This window comes from Arvicola amphibius, chromosome 5 (assembly GCF_903992535.2).
Source record: "Arvicola amphibius chromosome 5, mArvAmp1.2, whole genome shotgun sequence".
NCBI lineage: Eukaryota > Metazoa > Chordata > Mammalia > Rodentia > Cricetidae > Arvicola > Arvicola amphibius.
In genome coordinates this window covers 129,983,245-130,005,007 of record NC_052051.1, presented here as the reverse complement: position 1 = coordinate 130,005,007, position 21,763 = coordinate 129,983,245, and positions in this window count along the sequence as shown.

Here is a 21,763-nt window from a genome sequence, read left to right as displayed (position 1 = left end):
GTATTGTAATAGTGACAATAGAACCGTTGCCAATGGAAATTTAGAGGTACCGTGTTACCACCAAAGTGTCTTATGTGCTTTCTCACTGTTTTGGATGCTGAGAAGTCTGACATCCATGTAGTGGCAAGGCTGGTTTCTGGTGAGGGCTCTCTTGCTGCTTTGTTGATATCCATCTGTCTGCTCCAATGTCTTTACACAGTTTTTCTTAATGTGTGTATGTTTGGGTTTGAATTTTCATTTCTTTCTATTTATTTATGTATTTATTTATTTATTTATCTATCTATTTATTTATTTATTTTGTATATAATATCCTGTGTATATGTATGAGTGCAGGCCAGAAGAGGCCAACAGACCTTATTACAGATGGTTGTGAGCCACCATGTGGTTGCTGAGAATTGAACTCAGGACCTTTGGAAGAGCAGGCAATGCTCTTAACTGCTGAGCCACCTCTCCAGTCCCTGAATTTTCATTTCTTATCAAGGCATCAGCCGTACCGGATCAGATCCTATTCTACTGACCTCATTTTTTTCTCAGTATCTCTCCTAAGATCTTATCCTCTGATTGTTTCATTTTGAAGTAGTAGGTAGTGTTTTGGAGAGCATTCTCTCTAGGCTGTATGAAGAGAAACAGAACATACAACTGTTGATTCTTTTTTTGTTTGTTTGTTTGCTTTTGCTTTTGCTTTTACCCTGAGACAGGGTTTCTCTGTAGCTTTGGAGCCTGTCCTGAAACTAGCCCTTGTAGAGCAGGCTGGCCTTGAACTCATAGAGATCTACCTGTCTCTGCCTCCTGAGTGCTGGGATTAAAGGCATGTGCCATCACCGCCCAGCTACACTGTTGATTCTTGTATGAAAGCAATTTGGGAAATCCTCTCTGACCTTCTGGGTACCCTGGTATGTGTACTATATCTCTTCCTAAAGAGAAATCCCATCAGATGACACACAGAAGGACCTTTATGTATTTTTCAGGGAGACTGGACATCGCTGGGTGGGTTCTAGCCTGTGTGAGCCTCCGGAGACTATTGGACTGGGTTGGGGAGTCTGTAAAACAAAGCTTCATTTCTGTTACCTCAGAACCGAGGGGTAGACCTAAGTACACATGCTGGAAAGTTGCTACCAGGCTAACTGAATTTATATTTTATACAGATCATCAACCTACATGATACTAGAGAAGGAGTATCTAGCTTTAAAAAATTCCATTGCCACATTTATAATTTCACACTGCAAGGAAAATAAATGTATTGAAGGCTGTGTGCTCAGCCCTCTGCTAAGCGGACACTAGAAGCGCCATAATTGATTTATTCTTTCTTCCACTGAACAAATATTTATTGGTTCTGAACTGTGGGTTTCATTTACCATGTCCATTTTTTGAAAACCAGCCTAACGATAATTCAAGCACTATTGAAGTTTATCCAATTTGTTCTGTGTGCTTCTCCATACAGAATCTGCCCACGAGACACTGTGCTGCAGTACCACGTCAGCGTTGGCACTGGGGAGATCCAGGCAGACAGTCTCAAAGTACGGCTCGCTGAAGATGGTTCATGTAAGAATAAGGCAAGAAACATATCCTTAGAGTCCACCTGAGCAAAGGTGATGATGGAGAAGGAGGGGCGGTTGTGGAGAGCTGAGTCAAGAGCTGCGAGGAGGGGTCTCAGAAGAGGGGTGCCGCTACCCTGCAGTCTTGCAGAACCTTTAAGTCTGAGAGCTTTTCTAAGTGGATCTGAACAACTGCGCATAGATCACAGGAAAGAGGAGGTCTTCATTCCCTACCCATTTCCTACACAGGCGACAGCTCACATCGCCACTTTCCGTAGCTGTCACATTGTCTCAATTGTATACTTAGGCATCCTTCCCTGCTTAGTCTCTCAATTTCTAGAGCATGGGCAATGGAGCCTATGTGTGTTTACTCACTATTTGTTGAAGGAATGGCCTAATCGAGTTCGAGTTTTTTGGAAAGCTTTTCCTCAAATAAATTCTTCGGGAGGCTGTACTAATAGTAACCTTTATCTTCCCCGCCCCCCCCCCCCAAAGTACTAAAATTTATTCTTTGGCAAATCCAGAAATACATTTAGTTCATTCTGATTACTCTCTTACCTCTCTTTTAACCAACCGCAGCACCTCCTCACAAAGCCTTTTCCACATTCACGTCGGTTGGTTTTGTAATCCACTAGGTTTAACAGGGGCATTTCGCATGACCCTAGGTGTGAACCTATTCACTGGATGCTGGCGGGTTCCCAGAGCAGCCACACAATTAAAGACAATGACTTCTTCTGCCCCTAGCCAGCATCCATCCATTGCCCACAATTCCACAGAGGAGGGTGGCTCTCAGGAGCCTTTTCCCTAGGAATGACTGACTGCTGGAAGGCTCAGTCTGGGTCAAGCCCAGTGTAGCAACTGCCACTGCTGCAAGCTCCTGATGGCAGGATATTATGGTTGGTTTTAGTGGCAACTTGTCGCAAATTAGAATTGCCTGCGCAGGGAACCTCACTTGAAGAACTGTGCTGTAACCTTTAAATGATGAGGGATGACCTATCCAGATTGTAGGTGGCCCCGGCCCAGATAAGTCGAATTACCCTGTGGCTGCTGTTGCTGCTGATTTGATCACTGATATCAAAAGCAGCCTTCCCAGACTTCCCTTGTGGGCCAAAGACCAGTGGTTATCTAAGAATGTTCCTGGATTGGGGGACTGATGAGGTACCCAGCCTTGGGGACTGAGCAACTATCAGGCTATTTAGTTACTGTGGGACTGCTCATACATATATAATATATGTATCATATATAATGTATATGTGTCCATTCCATTGTTTCTGTGCCTCTAGTGCACCCTGACTAATATAATCATTTAAAGTTTATCCAAGCTGTAATGTTGGACAATGGAGGTTAAATCATGATGTATCTCTGTAGTAGATTAGCTGCTGGCATGATGTCTTAAAAGAATATTAAATATTCTTTCAGAAGAATTGCAAAAACCTATGGGAAATACTTATGGTGTAGTAAATTGAAAAAAAAATAAAAATACATAAATATTAAATGTTCAGCTATGGGCTGAATGTGATTGTGCACATGCAGTTGCAACACTTGGGAAACTGAGGCAGGAGGATTACAAGTAATTCAAGGCCAGCTTGGCCTATCCAGCAACATTCTGTCTCAAGAAGGGTCAAAAGAAAATAATTAAGATACAATGGTTGCCTTAAAAATTCTACAAGAGAAAGATGGAAGGAATTGCTACCCCAATGCCAATGCTGCGATTTTGAAATGTGTGTGTGAGGCCTGCGGGTGAACCACTGCTGGGTGTTGCTCTTTTGTGTTGTGTTTCTGTATTTCCCATGCTAAAACTAAACTGTGGTGTGATTGCCTCCACAGGACATGTTCAGGACAGATGAACGTACAGAGAGATGAAGTCCATTGTTTTTGTCAGAGGCTAGTGAGGGCAAGAGAAGGGGAGGCCATCCTTGGTGGCCATACAGTTCTTTAAAAATACACTTTCAGTCACCACAAAGACAAAATTGAGGCTAGGTTTTGCCATGTTCGCTTTGGATCTCTCCTTAAAATGTACCAGAAAGCCAAATTTACAGGAAAACCCTTTGGCTCACTCCTGTCTCTCTCCTTTTAATAAACAATCCTTAGGACTGGGGAGATAACTAACTTGGTTGGTAAAAAGGCTGCTGCAGAAGTCTGATGACCTGAACTCAGATCTCTGCCACCCACTTAAAAAAAATCCAGGTATGGCTGTGCTTATCTGTAACCCTAGTACAAGAGTTAGGGGCAGAGCCAGTAGACCCATGGAGATAGATAGGTCCTAGAACTCACTGCCCAGTTAGCCTACCCAGTCTACGGGTACTAGGTTCAGTGAGAAAACCCATGAGAAAAAAGATAATGGGGATGGATAATAGTGGAAGATGCCAGATGTCAACCTCTGGTTATGTGTTGCGGTAGTTTGAATGTAATGCCCTCATGAGCTCATAGGCAGTGGGAATATTAGGAGGTGTGGCTTTGCTGGAGTAGGTGTGGCCTTGTTGGAGGAAGTATGTCACTCTGGGGTGGGGGGGAGGGCTTTGAGTTCTCTGTTGCTCAAGCTACTTCCAGTGTTACAGTTGACTTCCTGTTGCCGACTGATAAAGATGTAGCCAGTACCAAGTCTACCTGCACTCTGCCATGCTCCTCACCATGATGACAATGGATTGAATCTCTGAAATTGTGAACGAATCACCCCAGTTATTTTTTTTTTAAACAAGAGTTGCTGAGGTCATGGTGTCTCTTCACCGAAAGAGAAACCCTAACTAAGGCATGTGCCCATGTGTACCCACATGCACACATGTAGTATAATTATACTATACACACACACAGACACATACCCCTGTGCACTGATGAGTGTGCACACACAGAGACACACACAGAGAAGTAATCTTTGATAATTAGTTGGTGTATTTTTATTTAGGTAATTGATTTCTTTGTGTGTGTGTCTGTGTGCTTGCACCAGCGTGTCTGCATGCAGGTGTGGAGGTCAGAAAATAACTTGGAAGAATGGGTCCTTCCACTGTAGGGGTCCCAGGGACCAAACTCATGCTGTGATGCTTGGTGGTAAGTGTTGGTGCGCCCAGAGCCGCTTTTCCAGCCCAACTGGAATTGGTTTGCTAGGGATAAACATTGTTTTTACTAATCTCTAAATTCTGACGAGTGCAGTAAATATGGTGTCGTATGGACAATGCCACGGAAGCGGACTCCTCTTCTGTCTCTTTCTCCTTCACGTTGCCTGGATTGGGTTGCAATGTGAGATAGCCTGGTCTACCATGTAGGCTGTGTGAAGGATGATGGAGTGATAAAACAGAAGAATTCTGTTTATTATTTTTTTTTCTTGCCTTTAGAGTTTATATATCATACCTTATATACATGTACAATATCACACCTCATATACACATACACATCACACCTTATTTATATCCATATGCATATATTTATTTGACAACAAAAACAAAATTCTAATGCATGTAAGCCATTGCTAATTCTGATTTCTTTCCTTTGGCATCCTACATCAGCCCATTTAACAGACCAATAACATTCTGCTATTTGTCTTTTTTAAACCACACTCACATTGTTCAAATAACATTTATTTTACAAATTACTATCTAAATGCTACTAAATGGCATAATACTGTACATTTGCTAATTTTATTTTATTTTATTTTATTTTATTTTATTTATTTATTTTTGGTTTTTCGAGACAGGGTTTCTCTGTGGCTTTGGAGCCTGTCCTGGAACTAGCTCTTGTAGACCAGGCTGGTCTCGAACTCACAGAGATCCGCCTGCCTCTGCCAAACATAAGCTGTTCTTCATACTTACTTGTGTTGCTATCTACTGACATAATCTGTTGATTTTGGTTGCTAATAAAGGTACTATACAAACATGTTGCATATGTGGCATCAAGTGTGGATACATCTACAGTGGATTTCTTGTGGAAGAATTGATGGCTTATAGGGTGGTACATCCTTAACTTCAGTAATCTCCCCAAACAGGTTGTTTCAAAAGGAACTCTTTTCAGCTAGTATAGGAGGTTCTTGGTTCTCTGTATCATGAACAACACTTGATATCATCAGACTTTTCAACTTTTGCCTAACAAATAAGAAGGGATTGTTTATTATCTTTCATAGTGAGTTGGAGGATGTGCATGGAAGCACTCTAGACTCAACTCTAGGGCCATGGGGAATTGCATGTAGTTTCCTCTCTGAGTTCATGGAAGGATCCAATCTGTTGTTCTGGGAATAACATGCAAAACACACAGAACTAGAAACCTTTCCTGTTCTAACACACTTCTGGAAAACTCTAAACCCTGGCATTGAACCTCTTGTCTCCAACTCCCACGTGCTGGGACTACAGATTTACACCACACCTGTGCACAGCCACAGTTCTTAAGGCCCGATATTGAAATCATCGTGATCCTGAATGTACAGGTTTATGTTTCTGGTGAATGCCCTGAGAACTGTTTCTTGCGTGCTTGGTAATTTCTCATTGCCGTGAGAAGCTAGGTTCTTCTGAATCTCCACAAACGAGGTGAGCTTGCGGTGACCATTCCTTGAGTTTGCTTCTTTCTGAGCTTGGGGTCAAAGGCTACTGACTTAAAACTCTTCCAACTCTTAGGAGAATCCGGGCTAGCTAGCAGGCAGTTTCCAGACTCAGTTCTCCAACTTACAGTAATCACAAGATTTGGCCACCTGAGCCAGTCCTGCACTAGAGCTGGAGTTTACCCCTGGGATAAGTTTTAGGGATGCCATGGATTGAATCCTGGGATTTAAGCGAGTCAGACAGGCACTGTATCACTGAAGCACACCCTACTCTTATACCCTCAGGTTAGCCTCAGATTTGATGTTGTTATTGTTCTCTTGATTTGGCTTCAGCTTGGTTTTTTGCTATTGTCTCTCTCCTTGACCAGAATTCCCCCTTTCCACATTCCTCATCCTGCATTAAAAAGTCACTGCAGCTGCTTGTTCTGATTGCTGAACATCTGGTCCTGTGTGTTGTGGAAAGCTGACATCTCAGACTTTCTTCACTCGTAGCCATAAATGTATTTCCCAAGGCCCTCATTCTCACTCAGACTTTTTGAGCACCTACTATTTGTCAGGGTTTATGACACATGCTATCTGGAGCGATGTTCATGAGACCTTGGGATCTGGTGGGATGATTGAAGCAGGTACAATAGAAATTATCTTAAAAGGCAAGCAGTTTTGTGGGCTGAAAGGGAGCTAAGACCAAGATATGCAAAAGCTAGGAAGGAGGGGAGAGGGAGGGAGGAAGGGAGAGACGGAGGGCAGTGGACAGATTACTCATCCCCATAGCTGAGCTCTCAGGATCAGATTCCTGAATGGAATATAAGCTTCTGTTTCCTAACAGTCTCTGGGTGCACAGCTGGACAGATGTGAAATGAAGTCCCTTTCATGTTCAGAGTGCCTGATAGGAAGGGTGCATTCACTGCAGACATCCGAGGGCACATTCTGGACAGCTCACACACCTCCACTTGCACTAGGAAATTATTTACAAGGCACGGGGTGAAAAAGGCTAGAAGACATTTGGGTATTTCAAATATTTTCCTGGAAGCAATAGTAAAGCCAGTTTCTGAGGTCACTACTCTTTGTGGGGAGCATTTCCTATTGTAGGTGTACTTGCTATTCCATAGAGCTTCTTGTGAATAATGTGTGCCTTTTTCTCTCTTTAAAGACTTGTTGGGCACTGACCAAGGTCTTTGAATTGAAAAGCAACAAAATTCTTAGCTTAGGAATCCATTCTGTTTATTGATGTTTGCATTCTACACTGCAGGAGAGATTAAAAGGAAAAAAAAATCAAGCCTTTTTGTCTTCTTCATGTACACAGAAAACCACATTTTAGATAAAATTCTTCAAGCACTGTGCCAAAACTTGCAGTACTAAAGTGGGATAATGTCAGCTGAAAGGAAGAAAGAAAGGAAGAGTGTTTTTATTTTTATTTTTTTCTGATAACAGATATAGTTGTCAGATGCCAGCTGGCTGAAGTCAAACTGGATAGAGAGAACCCACCCAGAAGCAGGCAGCCGCTTGGTTATTTTTAGTGAGGTAGCTGAGCTCAACCCAAACCGTGAAGTGTGCTGTAAATGCTTCAGGGATGAGCAAAGGAGTTCCATATGTACTAGTAAGCTATATGCAGTTTGCATTAAACCATGAAAAAAAAGACTCTGGGGGACAGAAAAGCACATTCAGCTCAATGGGTGTTCAAATGTGGCGTTGCTGGGATCAGGAAGCAGAAACTGCTTTTTTTGGTGGCTTTGTTATTGATGTTGTTGCTTTCACTCCCAGCCCCCACCCTCACCCCACCCCCTACCCACTACCCACTTCCACCCCTTACCTTGACACACACAACTTTTTAAACACAGGATCAGACAGGATTCCCCCTCGCCCCCCGAAACAGGGTTTCTCTGAAGCTTTGGAGTCTGTTCTGGAACTCACTGTGTAGATCAGGATGGCCTCAAACTCACAGAGATCTGCCTATTTCTGCCTCCCAAGTGCTGTGATTAAAGGTGTGTACTACAACTACCCTGTTTAAAAACAGGATCTTTGTGTAGGATTTGCGATGCATCTCAGAAAGGCCTTGAACTTCAGATCCTTTTGTCTCCGCTCCCAAGACCTGGGGTTATGGTCATGTGCCACCTTGCCAGCTTTTGTGTGATTATTTTCTCCAAGTAGTAGGGTCAGTTACAGTGGTTATTCAAGATACATAACTTAGGTATCAGTTAGTGTCTACTCAGATGCTGAGACAGAGACACAGTCATCTGGTCTACCATGGAAGGCACTGCCAGCTCAGCTTATTCACAGTGATTTAGTGTGTATCTCCAAAGCAGTTATTTACTTTTAAGAATTGCTAAGGATAAATTTGATTTATGTTATTATTTTCTAACCTTTCCAAGTTTAAAATACAACTGCAGATGTGACACTCTGTGATGTATTAATAGCAATTATAATCTAAGAAGTATGTTATGCTTGCTCACTGAAGCAATGAAGGTAAGGAGAAATGATTGGAACAGAGGGCAGGTTACTAGGGGCTGAGAGCAGTGTGGAGGTTGTGGGGGAAGTGGGTGTGTCAGCACAAGGACGATATGTAGGATTCCTGTGCTGGCAGGTGTTATCTCACCTGCGACATTTCGCTCTAGTTTTTAAGAAAGATGCACAGATTTTCCAATGTTCTTCTTTTTTAAAAAAATCTGGCTCATGATCTGATATTATTTCTACTAAAATCATGTGTGTCTACAATTGCATTAAAAGAAACAGTTTAACTAAAAATATATTAGGTTTCAGTTAGGCAGTGGTGGTGCTTGCCTTTAATCCTAGCACCTGGGAGGCAGAGGAAGGTAGATCTCTGTGAGTTCGAGGCCAGACTGGTCTACAGAGAGAGCTCTGTAGCCAGGGCAACACAGAGAAACCCTTCCTCACAAAACATATATATATATATATATATATGCATAAAGACACACATAGCTTATTTTTGTTTGTTTTATGTTTTTTTTCCCTTTGGGGGCCTCCCAACCAGCTTCCAGATAAATATACAGAGACTTATTCTTACTTATGAATTCCTGGCCTTAGCTTGGCTTATTTCTAGCCAGCTTTTCTTAACTTAAATTATCCTATCTATCTTTTGCCTCTGGGCCTTTACCTTTCTCTGTTCTGTATATGTTTCTTTCCTACTTATTCTGTGCCTGTTTGTGTGGCTAAGTGGCTGCCCCTGACATCCTCCTCTCCTTTTCTTGCTCCTCCTTCTCTCTTCTTCTATTTATTCTCTCTGCACGCCAGCCATGCCTATTTCTCTCTACTGTCGAGCTATTGGCCGTTCAACTCTTTATTGGACCAATCAAGTGTTTTAGACAGGCAAAATAACACAGTTTGACAGAGTTAAACAAATGCAACATAAAAGAATGCAACAGATCTTTGCATCATTAAACAAATATTCCACAGCATAAACAAATATAATACATCTTACACTAATATTCCACAACACCCCCCTCACACACACGTGTGTTAGGTTTCCTTAGACAATATATACAATAAAAAGAAAGCAAGACCTGTCATAACATGGCACCTAATAGAGCCAGGATCTGAAAACTTAACTGCTGCTAAGTCTGTTCCTCTGCCTGTTTCTGTAAATGTCCTTGTATTAGAAAGCAGCATGCTCATTAATTTATTTTCTGTGACTGTTTCTGGTTTACAGTTTTAAAATTCGGCATGCGGTTGCTTCGGAGACTATATGAACCACAAAAGCCTAACACCCAATGCTTCTATGTCTTGCTGATAGAGAGTGTGAACAGGAAAGAGTAAGTACCTTGTCAGTTTATTTTTTGTTTGTTTGATTTCATGAGACAGGGTCTGAGTCTGTCCAGACTGGCTCTGAACTCAGAATGGTCATCCACCTTTCTGCCTCAGGCTCTTGAATTCTGGCATTACAGGCGTGAGCCACCTTGTGTGTGTGTGTGTGTGTTTCTGTGTGTGTGTGACATGTACGGTTGTGCATGTAGAGCCTAGAGGAGAACCTCAGGTATTGTTCCTCAAGTGCTATCCACCTGATTAGTTTTGAGACAGCGTCTCTTCTTCGCCTGAACCTTGGTAGTAGGCTGGCATAGCTGGTGGACAAATCCCAGTAATGACCCTGTCTCTGTCTCCCCATCATTGAGATCACAGGCACACAACAGTTCCTATGCTATGGTTTTGTTTTTGAAGAGGGGATTTTGGTTCTGGCGCATGAAAGGCAGTCCCTGAGCTTGCTCAGCCATCTGCCCAGCCTGCTGGGCTTCTTCATCACTGTCCTTTGCATATTACCTGGCACACCATGACAGTGAGATCATGGTTTGTTGAAGCAGTGAAGTAATATATTGAAGAAATATGAGTTTCCTTTTTTTGTTTTTGTTTTTGTTTTGTTTTGTTTTGCTTTGTTTTTGAGACAGACTTTTCTCTGTGTAACAGTCCTGGCTGTCTTGGAACTCACTTTGTAGACCAGGCTGGCCTCAAACTCAGATCCATCTGCCCCTGTCTCCCAAGCGCTGAGATTAAAAGTGTGTACTACCGCACCAACTTGAAATGTGAGTATTCTAAAGAGGGAACAAACAAAAAGGAAAGACATTCTCTGGGGTCCTGTTTATGATTTTCCCTCTGCTCACAGCACTGAACCCTGGAGATGTTTGCATCTGTAGACTAGTAAAGAAAGCAGATTAATAGAGCTCATAAAATGTCATGCACCGCACAGAAGGATGACGAGAAGGAAGAACGCTATGAAGCTGTGCACTGATTGTGTCGGGTCTAAGGCAGTGTTTCTCAACCTGGGGGTTGCAAGTTCTCTTGGGGTCAAAAGATCCTTCCACAGGGTTGCATATCCGATATTTTGCATACTAGATACTTACATTATGATTCATAACAGTGGAAAACTACAGTTATGAAGCTGCGATGCAATCATCTTACGGCTGGGGTCACCACAACATGACCAACTGTATTAAAGGGCCGCAGCATCAGGAAGGTTGAGAATCTCCGCTCTAAGGTGATTCTACTTCACCAAGTTGGCAGCTTATTTCTTCAGACGTGTGACATGTAGCAATATTTACTCTTTGAGGCAAACCTATAGTTAGCTGTTGAAGTATACGTATAGTCCATGGGCGCTAAAATTGGAGGATTTGATCATAAGATTTCTGCCTGTATGGGTAGGGCAGTCTACCGTCTCATTAAACTGATGTCTGACTTTGCTCAAAAGAAGCGTTATTAAAATCAAGAGACTAGGCGTCCAGGGTTTCTAATCAGCTCGATTTTCTGCATTTCCAGTTTTGTAGTTTTAACTTTTTGTAACTTTTATTCATTGCGGGTGTGGTTATGCTCATGCCATTTTATATATATATATATATATATATATATATATATATGTGTGTGTGTGTGTGTGTGTGTGTGTGTGTGTGTGTGTGTGTGTGTCAAAGGACAACTTGCTGGAGTCGGTTCTCTGCATCCACTATACAGATGGGACTAAAAGTCAGGTTGCTAGCCTTCATAGCAAGTGCCTTTACTGACTGAGCCACCTTGCTGGCTTCAAGTCAGCTGTAGTCTTATTTATTCTTGGTTTTTCAATTTCAGTAAGAGTTACCATGTAAATTGAGGGTTTTTTTTTTTTTTTTTTTTTTTTTTTTTTTGGTTGTTGTTTCCTTTTAGCAAACATCCTGTCAGGGGAAAATGTCTTCAGATAACATAAAGAATACATTTTAAAATTGTTAGCTAACTTTTGGCTTTCTCCAAAGCAGTGGTAATTTTATCCTACTTTACTTTCAGTAATAATTTCCAGGGAATATGATTGGTATTGGGAAGATGAGAAGAGGAAATAATGAAAGCTGAATTTGGAGCCAGACAAAACTGGATTTGAATCTCTGGGTCGGCCGTAACTTAATTACCTACGCTGTGGCTCATCTGTAATGGAGAAAACAGCTCTGGTCTCCCAAGGTTGCTCTGAGCATTAAATAAAGAGTGTGCTGGGGACATGGATGTCCTCATGGACACTAATCAAATGGTAATACCCTTTCCCTGAGCCAGAAGACAAAGGAAATGATGGGGCGAGGGACCTTCTAGGTGCGAGCAGAAAACATCCTTTCTGGAAAGAACCTGACCCCTGATGTCTCCTTATTATCATACCTGTGTTGTGCCTGCACCCTAGTCACTGAGTCAATGTGGTCAGCCTGGGTGGCATTCCCAAAAGATCATTTTGTTTATGAAATGTAGAAATGCTATCTGAACCAAACAGGCCAAGCACACTCCCTCCTTGAGGGATCCGTTGGAGTAAAGGAGAGCCCATCTGTTCGGACAGCAAGGAGACATGCACTCTTGCTGAAGTCCCTTGGTTTTTATTAATTCCCTTCCCCCACTTTGCCTGTGCAAGCACTGGCAAGCAAATGCTGCCCAATTTGTTGTCTTAAGGTATTTTTTAAAAAAAATGTTTATTACATTGTCTTTCTAGTAGATGGAGTCTTTTCCTCTTGACAAGTTAAACACCAACCAATAAATAACAAAATAAGAAACAATACTCTGCAAGAGTCAGCTTTTTATCCTGTGCAGATGAGAGTTTGACCTTGAATAGCTCTCCCCGCCAGGCTGCTGTTGCTGTTAGCGGTACAGACTGCCTGTCAGCGCCGTAGCCGGCTTACAGGATGAAGCGAAATTATGATGAAGCACGCATACCGTGGATAGCAATTTATTATTATACTAAAACATATTTAAAGAGAAAATGTGACAAGAAGAAAGGCAGACAGAAGGTACTTGGACTATCTGGGGATTATTACCGAACATAAGCCAGGGAGAGCGAAGAAAGGCAAGTCCCTGACTAGCTGGTGTCAAGGCTGGGTAAACAGTTAAGCTAAGAATGTCATGTCACTCTGAGACAGCGCTGCCCTGTGCCTGCCAGGTAAGGCCAGGATGGGTCACAGGCCAGCTTTGCATGATTGGGGAAATCTTTCAAATAAATGCAGTCAGTATTTTTCTTTTCTTTCTGTACCTCTGTTCCTTTTTTTTTTATTTTGCAATTTTTAAGAGCAAAACCCACACTATTAGGGAAAACAACAACAGCAGCAACAAAAACTTCCCTAAATAGCAATTTATTTCATCTGACGATTTTTTTATTCACTGGACAAAATAAATACTGGTGCCGGCTATAGAAAGAAGTAGAACTAAGGAATGGTGTCCTTCTAGTGATTTGTTAACTGAACCCTGTTTATAGCAATATTAATAATGTACAAAGCCTGCCATCAGTTTCTCTAAAAAAAAAGAAAATCAAGCAAATAAAAGCACTTACATGGAATTTAAGGCCCAAATGTCTCTTGTTTATGAACAGCATAGGATTAGCATTTTTAAAATCCTTACTAACCAGTACTGGAGTGTGTGTTCGGAAGCCTGTCAATTCACTAATGGTCGTAGTCTTGGAAACCCCACATCTGCCACAGGATTAATTACTCACATAAAACACTATCATTTCCCCACATCTCCTATGAGAAGCAACGGCTGTTCGAGTGATTAATGGTTCCAAATGATATACAAAGGAATAAACAGGAATGTTACCCAGTGGACCGAAAAGATCTGCTCCTGGTTCACATTAGAACAAGATGAAGGACCTTAGTGGTGTAACATTTGCTTCTGAAGTCCCTTAGGCAATTTAAAAGAAATACCTGGCCCAAACTCAGGGAAACTTACTGTTTGAATGGCCAGTACCACCTTCAGCCGTAGCTGCTGACTTAGGAAGAGGGGAGGAAGTGGTAAAATCTGGTTAGGGTGACAGAGACCAAGGGTAGTGATGGGGCTGTGGGTTGATGATGCTTCCTAGGTCCTGTTGCCCACCTGTGGTCCTCACTGGCTGAAGTTCAGGTCAAAGGTGACTTCCAGGCTCTCCACTGTCTGTTCTCCCATGGGATTCTCAGTTCTTTGCTCTCGGACAAGTGGAAGCAGATTCAATCCTAAGAGGCTGGAGACAGGAGTGAGAACATTGCAAAGAAATTTTATTGCTTACAACTAAAGATTGGGGGCTATAGTTCAAAGGTGAGAAAATAGTAGGGAATGGAGGCTCATGACAGGCTATTCTCTGATGATTGCCACCAGCAGGAACAGAAGGTAATGTATTGATCCATCTCTGAGTACGCCTCTATGTACCTGGTGGCACAGGCAAGTACTTTGGCAATCTGTAAGCCATCTTACAATAAATTGTCCAACCGCGTCTTGGTCCTCTTATATTTGAGATAAGAAATAGACCTTCCAAACAAACAAATCTTTGGGTTTAGAAACTTACCTCTTTTCATTATTTCTACCTCCCTCTTACTTTTGATGAGTCTTTTTTTGGGGGGCGGGGAGGTGGGTGGGCAGATTCCTATCATTAAGACTTGGGAGGTGAAAGCTAGCATCAGACGAAGCCATGATAATTTCCCAAGTCTTTCAGCCTCATTATAATTAGAGACGCAATTATAGTGAAGTTAGTGGTAATTTAAGCTGATCAGCTGGATATCAGACGATGGGTTGTTTGGAACACGCAAATCTAATGAATATCTACTTGGTAAGAAGACTTGCCTTTCAGTAAACACAGATAAAACCCAGCCACCTGGCTGGCCAAATTGACGAGCCCACGAACCTGTGGAAATGCTTTCTACACAGGTGATAAAGCTTTGCACCGTGGGCTTTTCAAACCCTGGAGGTGTGTCTTGTTCAGTTCTTTCCTTTCCTGCCAAACTTCATTGATAAAGCCCTCAAACGCTGCTCTTTGCACAGACGACCTTGGGAGAACCTACTAGAATCTGGCGTCACCCTCTCGTCGAGTCCTTCTCCTTTTTCGGTTCACTGTTCATTTTCACTAGCTGGGTCCAGTATAGCTCACTGGCACTCCAATTTTCCAAGAGCTTGAGTTGGCCCAACCAGAGTCCTTCTGGCCCTGAGGCATCCCAAGAACAATATGTGTAATTGGGAAATTATAAGTTGAACCTTCATGAGTTTGAACTCTTAGTTCAGTGTTCCTAAGAGCTGTGTGGAAACTTGCGTTGGGGCAGGGCATGGGGAATGATTCGATAAGCACAGCAGCTGCTGTAAAGCATGCCAACCTTAGGTCCAATCCCCAGCACTCCCATAAAAAAAAAAGCCAGGAGCAGCTGTGCACATCTGTATTCTCAGCACCGGGGAGACAGAGACAAGAGGATTGCTGGAGCTCACTGGGCAGCCAGCCTAGCTGAATCAGTAAGCTTCGGATTCAGTGGGAGTTTTTTTTTCTCAAAAAAAAAAAAAAATGACCAAGGAAGTGACCTGATGATATGACCTGTTATCAACCTCCGATCTACAGCACACACACACACACACACACACGCACGCACGCACACGCACACGCGCACAAACATGTGACCATACACCATTCACATATACGCAGAGCCATAAACACACACACACACACATGTGAACACACACACTCATAAGAGACTTTGAATTTGCTGGTCAAATCCTAGCTGTTCTGTAAAACTCACGAGGACTCTAATGTTGAGTACAGGCTGAGGTGCGGCTTTAGTGGAGCTCAGACGGGAAAGACTGTTCCATTCATCCTGTTGTCCACCTAACACGATGTCACTGCTCTTTGGAGGTGACATTGCTACTGGTTGAGACATTACCACTTGCCTTGTCTCATGTGGCCATTCATATGAGAAATCAGATCCCAGATGGTTTAATATTGTCCCTTTAGGTTTAGGACTGAGGAAGCAACATATTTAGTTACTAATGTAATTTTTGAAGAATTGAATAAAAACATATAAAAAGACATAGCAGGAAATAAAGTAACCTTTTCTTTCTTACCTCTATAATACAAGGTATAGTGTTTATTATAATAACTAAAAAAAATCCCCTGGAGTTTAGGTCTCTTATCACACTGCTACTGCCTCCAAATCCCGGTATGTATTTTCACCAGAAGTGCTAAACCTTTAAAAGAAGCAGGCCTGACGATTGAGTGTCTGGCTGGAAATCGTTTACTATCGATGGTCACTCGGCTCAAGATTGTATCTCTGAAATGACTTAGGAAGAAAAATCAATAATGCTCACACAATGTGCAGTCCTCTTAGAGGATCATCTGGTTTACCTCACAAAAGTGCTCCCTGTTCCAGATTATTCTTTTGTAATAAAAGAAGGGAAAAAAAGGCAACGCGAGTCATAGCTCATTTTCCCCCTCATGCTCTTATTGTTATTTCAAGTTCCCCCTTTCTTTTGAGAGAGGCAGATCTCGGGAAGTGGGAGTGAAAACAGACAAAAACAGATACAGTTAAGATGAATGCTAATGTGAACTGGCTTTTGTTTGAATTTCAGTGTTCCTGTTTTAGCTGAGGAAACTCCACTTTGTGAATATTTTGTAGTATCTCAATTTCAGAATTTTATTTCAGAATTTTTGGAGAGGCAGTAGACTTTTGTTTTCATAAAATGGTGCTCTTGAATGGAGAACTGACTTTACACACACACACACACACACACACATTTTACAAAGACACACACACACACACACACACACGGTTATAAACAGGACATCTGTGGGGCACTATTGATCCCATTTTTAGTGGGACACTTCCACACTAATTGCTCTATTGAAGTCTCCCCTTTTCTATTTGAGCTGACCCTTCTGGAATATGTTCTGGAGAAGGGGCTTGACGTAGTGAGATAGGCAGGCTGATCAGAAACAGGAGCAATGCAGACAGTTGAATTCCACTAGCAGCACATGCTCTAAGAGCTGAGGGAAGCCGCATGTGGGCTTGATTGCCTTCGGTACCCAGAAAGGACACCCACTCATTGCCCAGGTCCACAGTGGGCATGGAGCTCTCCTTGGTGCTGAGCTAGCGCCTACAGCAACACTCTTCAGGGGGTGACCTCACTTCCCCCTGTGGGCCTAGAATAGTAATTAGCCTTGTTGGTTGTGTACTGTGGGGGTCCCGGAAATGGTTTTGTGAGAGAAAGGGACAGCATTTCATAAAGTCAAGTTCACGGCATGAATGTGAAAGTCCTCAACCTACCTCGTCATTAGTGCTTAGGTGTCTGTTGGAACCCAGACGATTCTTGGGCTCCTCCCACTTTCTTCTGCCATGTTTTCTTTCTTCCTTTCTTCTTTCTTTCTCTTTCTTTCTTTCTGTCTTTCTTTCTGTCTGTCTGTCTGTCTGTCTGTCTGTCTGTCTGTCTTTTTTTCTTTTGAAAAAGGAGTCCTCTAGGTGTGTTCATTCTTTCATCTTGTTTTGATGGGTTTGAGCTGCTCCTCTGATTGCTTACTTAGTACATCTTCTGTTCTAGTTCTTATCAAAGAGTCTTAACATACATCCTAACAGGACCCACAGAGGAATAACACACCTATCGTCTTGTTCAATTGAGCATTTGCTCCAGTGCAATCAGTCAGCTCAGTGGTGCCAGACTCACCTCACAGAAAACCTGGGTGAACGTTACTGTTCTTAAATATTCCATTTGCTATTTCTTACTATGTCTAAAGTACAGGATTCTATTTCCAACCAATAGCAGAAACCCATTATGCCAGTAGAACAGTGACGATCTAATGGCCTCCTCTGTCTCAGCACAGAAAAATGGCAGCCCTGAGGTCCCTTCTGTGAGAATGAATGCTTTATTTAATGTGACTGTACCAATCTCACCATTCACAAGTGGGGAGCAGTCATTAGAATGCAGAAGTCAGGATTTGTCTAAGATTCTCCCTAGCACATGAATGCTTTGCAGTGATTAGGAGCAAATTTCATCACAATTAAGAAGGAACATTTGGTCATACACAAAGAACGCCAAGGAAAGCAGAAGCTACCATTGCAATGACTTCTTCAGTGTTAGGAACGAATGATGTCTCAGGTACTTGCCTACTGATGTGAAGATACCATTTTTGAGGCTATTTAGAAGAGAGGGAGGTTTGGGGTTTTTTTTGTTTCTTTTAGGGGGTGATGGTGAACTTATGGTTTCAAAGTCCTTTTATCACTGACATGTATTTAGGCAGAAAACAAATGTGTGTCCATGAAGTTATGGCAGAAATGCCTGTATAGCATCTTGAATGGTTCAACTTCATATCCTTGGCCATAGTCATAGACAGCACTTAATTTTTACCATCCCAGGAAAAGCAGCTCAAGATAGCACTGCATAAAGAGATGTTTTGCAAGGTCTGAGGCTTCAGGCATTCAGCACATACCTCAGTACTCTGACACGGACATTAAGGAGTTTGGGCTTTGGGCCATCTGTACCCTACACATTCCTCCCATTCTATAGGAGAGAGACTGCTGACTAGATTTAAGGCAATTTAAGAACAGTCCAGTTAGAAAGGTTGGTTTTATGCTGCCTCAACATGCTTTTGCAACTAAAATAAAGAAATCTCGCAACTGCCATGCCTGCTGCAGGGTTAACACTGCCATGGTTCTTGCTGGCCATATCAGCCGAAGATAGTGTTAGAATTGTGGCAAATCTGGAACATTCTATGTATGTCTCTTAGTCTGTACTTATATTTTGTTTTTTTTTTTTTTGTACTTATATTTTGAACGTTACTGTCTTATGAAGAGAACCAGATTCTAGCGCCAGCTCATTCAGGAGGTCTGTGATAGTCTCTGGTTTGCTTCTCCCCTTTTAATGCTGGATTGCCAGATACTGAAAGTAAATCCCAGCATCATTTTGTAAAGCTTACCCTAGCAGTTATCCCAGTCTTCTCTGTGAAGCATCTGCTGGTTCCCTACCCCTCTCTATTAAGATTCAGAATAAACACAAGGTCCACAGTACTTTTGGAAGCCCTGAACCTGTCTAGTTACTGGCGAGTTCTTCAATGGGCTGATGTGGTTTCTGAGCTCAGCTCAGTACCTCAACATGAGCCGACCAATCAGGCCTGTCACTTGAGTATCTCCAACTCCAGAGAGTCAGAGTCAGTTATTGGCCAAATGAGAAGTCCACCCAGAGACCCATCTACAGGGGCAGTTAACCACCCCCATAGAGTCCACAAACGGAACAGCAGAGGTTGGCCGCCAAGAAGACAAGATGGTTTGCTGGTTGGTCTTGATGACTCCTTGAACATATACCAGTTTTTGTGAAGCCTGATTGTGTTAAACTGAGATGATCACTTGTGTTTCTGGGTTTCTTAAAAATTGTTATCTGATAGCGTGGCTTAATGAATTCAGGCTCAGCTGGGCGGCAGTGGCACACACTTTTAATCCTAGCACTTGGGAGGCAGAGGCAGGCGGATCTCTGTGAGTTTGAGGTCAGCCTGGTCTACAAGAGCTAGCTCCAGGACAGTCTCCAATGCTACAGAGAAACCCTGTCTCGAAAAACCACAAAAGAAAGAAAGAAAGAAAGAAAGAAAGAAAGAAAGAAAGAAAGAAAGAAAGAAAGAAAAAAAGAAAGAAAATCAGGCTCAGAGGCTGATGATGGATGGCATAGGGCATGAGGATGTTTGACCCCAGTTGGACCCATAGAAAGTTGTAAGACCTTAGTCTTTCCATGTTACCAGCTTTTCTGTTTGGCATCTCTGTTGCTGTGATGAAGCACTGATCATCATAGAGAGAAGCCAGGGCAAGAGTTCAAGGCAGGAAGCCCGATGCAGGAATCGAAGCAGGCCCATGGAGGAGTGCTGCCTACTGACTTGCTTCCAGGCTCATATTCAGCTAGCTTCCTTATACAGTCTAGGTCTTCCTGCCTTGGGATGGTATCGGTGACTTGGGACCATTAAATGCTATCAATTTAGCAATCAAGAAAATTTCCACAGACATAAGCACCGGCCAGTCTGAGGGAGTCTCCCATGGGATTTCTTCTTCCCCAGTGTATCAAGCTGACTGAAGCTAGCTATGGCATCAGCTTCCTATGAAAAATTCATGTCCTGTTCATTTGAAGGCTCGTGAGTATTGAGGTATATTGAAAATTGTTAGATTACTAGGACCGACAGAATCTGGGGCCAGATTAATATCATTGTCACAGAGATGTGCCCTTCCAGAGTCCTCCCTGGGACATGCTGCCTGTATGGGACTGTAAGAAGAAAATGTCATGGCTTCTTGGAGCAAGCAGGTACATTGTTCACAGTTGGTAACTGGACTGTCTCCAGAGCTGACCCTTTTTGAGGGGCGTCACAGGTTTCAGGCCAAGAAGCATAAGCAGCGCTTGGATACCCATGGTTGTGTTTTGCAAAGGTTGTTCTAGATCTTTAGGGTGTGGGGCCTAGCAGGAAGAGATGTAGAGCTCCAGGAAGTATTATCTAGGTTTCTTGGCTGAAGATGTGCACACATTTCTGCCATGATGGGCCACCCTTACCATAAGCTTCAGCTAATGGGGTCACTGAGTCTTGCTCTTAAGCTTCCAGAAACCCAATCGTCTTTAAAGTTAGTCAGCAGACTACATCTGTTTCTTGTTACGGTAGCGTCGGAGACTTCCCTTAGCTTCACTTTGTGCTTCAGCGACTGCTCCCTTGGGCCAGAAAATGCAGTGAGTCTAGACTTGAAAGGAACAATGGAAAAGTAGGCTAGTGAGGTGGATGGGGTGTTGATGTCCTAACAAACAAAGGGCTAAAAAATTCTAGTTAAAATTAACATGAGCAGCAAATTCCGTGGCCTTTTGGAAGGTATCTGAGCACCTGTTCAAGGCTCTATAGAGTAAAAGATTTCCCAACTGATTGAGCTGTCTATCCATTTCTAGTAATACAACAATATTGAACCAGTGATTCTCACCTTGTGAGTCATGACCCTTTTGAAAGGTAGCATATCAGACCTCCTGAATACCATATTTATTTTATAATTCATAACAAAAGCAAAGTTACAGTTACGAAGTAATAACAAAATAATTTTATGGTTGGAGGTGGTCACCACAACATGAATAACTGTATCAAAGGATCAAAGCGTTAGGAAGGGTGAGAACCAATTATTTTAATAATTTGGAAAGTTTTGGATGTTTGGTAAGCTAGAACCTATAGAACTGAAATGGGGGGAGATGAAGGAAGACTTGAAGTCTTTGGCCACTGGTCAAGTAATAGCCTAATACTGGGCTTGCATTAAGAAGAAGTCCATGTCTAACCATTCACTCAAGTCACCAAATCAAAGCCCTAGACATGCACACAACCAACAGAACGTGTGCTGTGGAGTATTTAACTATGTAAAGGTGTGTTACCTCTCTTTATGCTGTGGACTATTACTTGAACCGTGTAAAAGTATGTTACATTTGTTGATGCTGCATTTGTTTAATTATGGAAAGATGTATTACTGTTTCACCTTGCCTGTCTAAGGCACCTATTGGTCTAATAAAAAGCCAAATGGCCGATACCTAGGTAGACTAGGGATAGGCTAGCAGGCAAATAGAGTAAGTAGGAGGAGAAATCTAAGCTTGAAAGAGACAAGGGAAGAAAAGAAGAAGAGAATGGGAAGAAAGAGGGGGACACACCCTGGGCCAGAAGCCAGGCACTTGCCACCCAGACAAACAGACATAGAGACAGCAGAAAAGTAAGATACGTAGAAAGAAAGGTAAAAAGCCCCGAGGAAAAACATGGAGAGAAACAGATTAAAATAAGAGCTAAGATGAGGCCAAGCATTCATAACTAAGAAGTCTCCAGGTCCAGATTTGGGAGCTGGTTGGTGGTCCAAAAGAAAAAGCCTGGGACAGAAGTGATCCCTGATGAGAAGCATACAAGCTGCAGCATGTTGAATGCAAACACTCACCACGCTTTCTCTTGAATACACTCAATTACAGGTGAAGTCCCTAATGAAGACAAACAATTGTAATCAAAGGGAGCTAACTA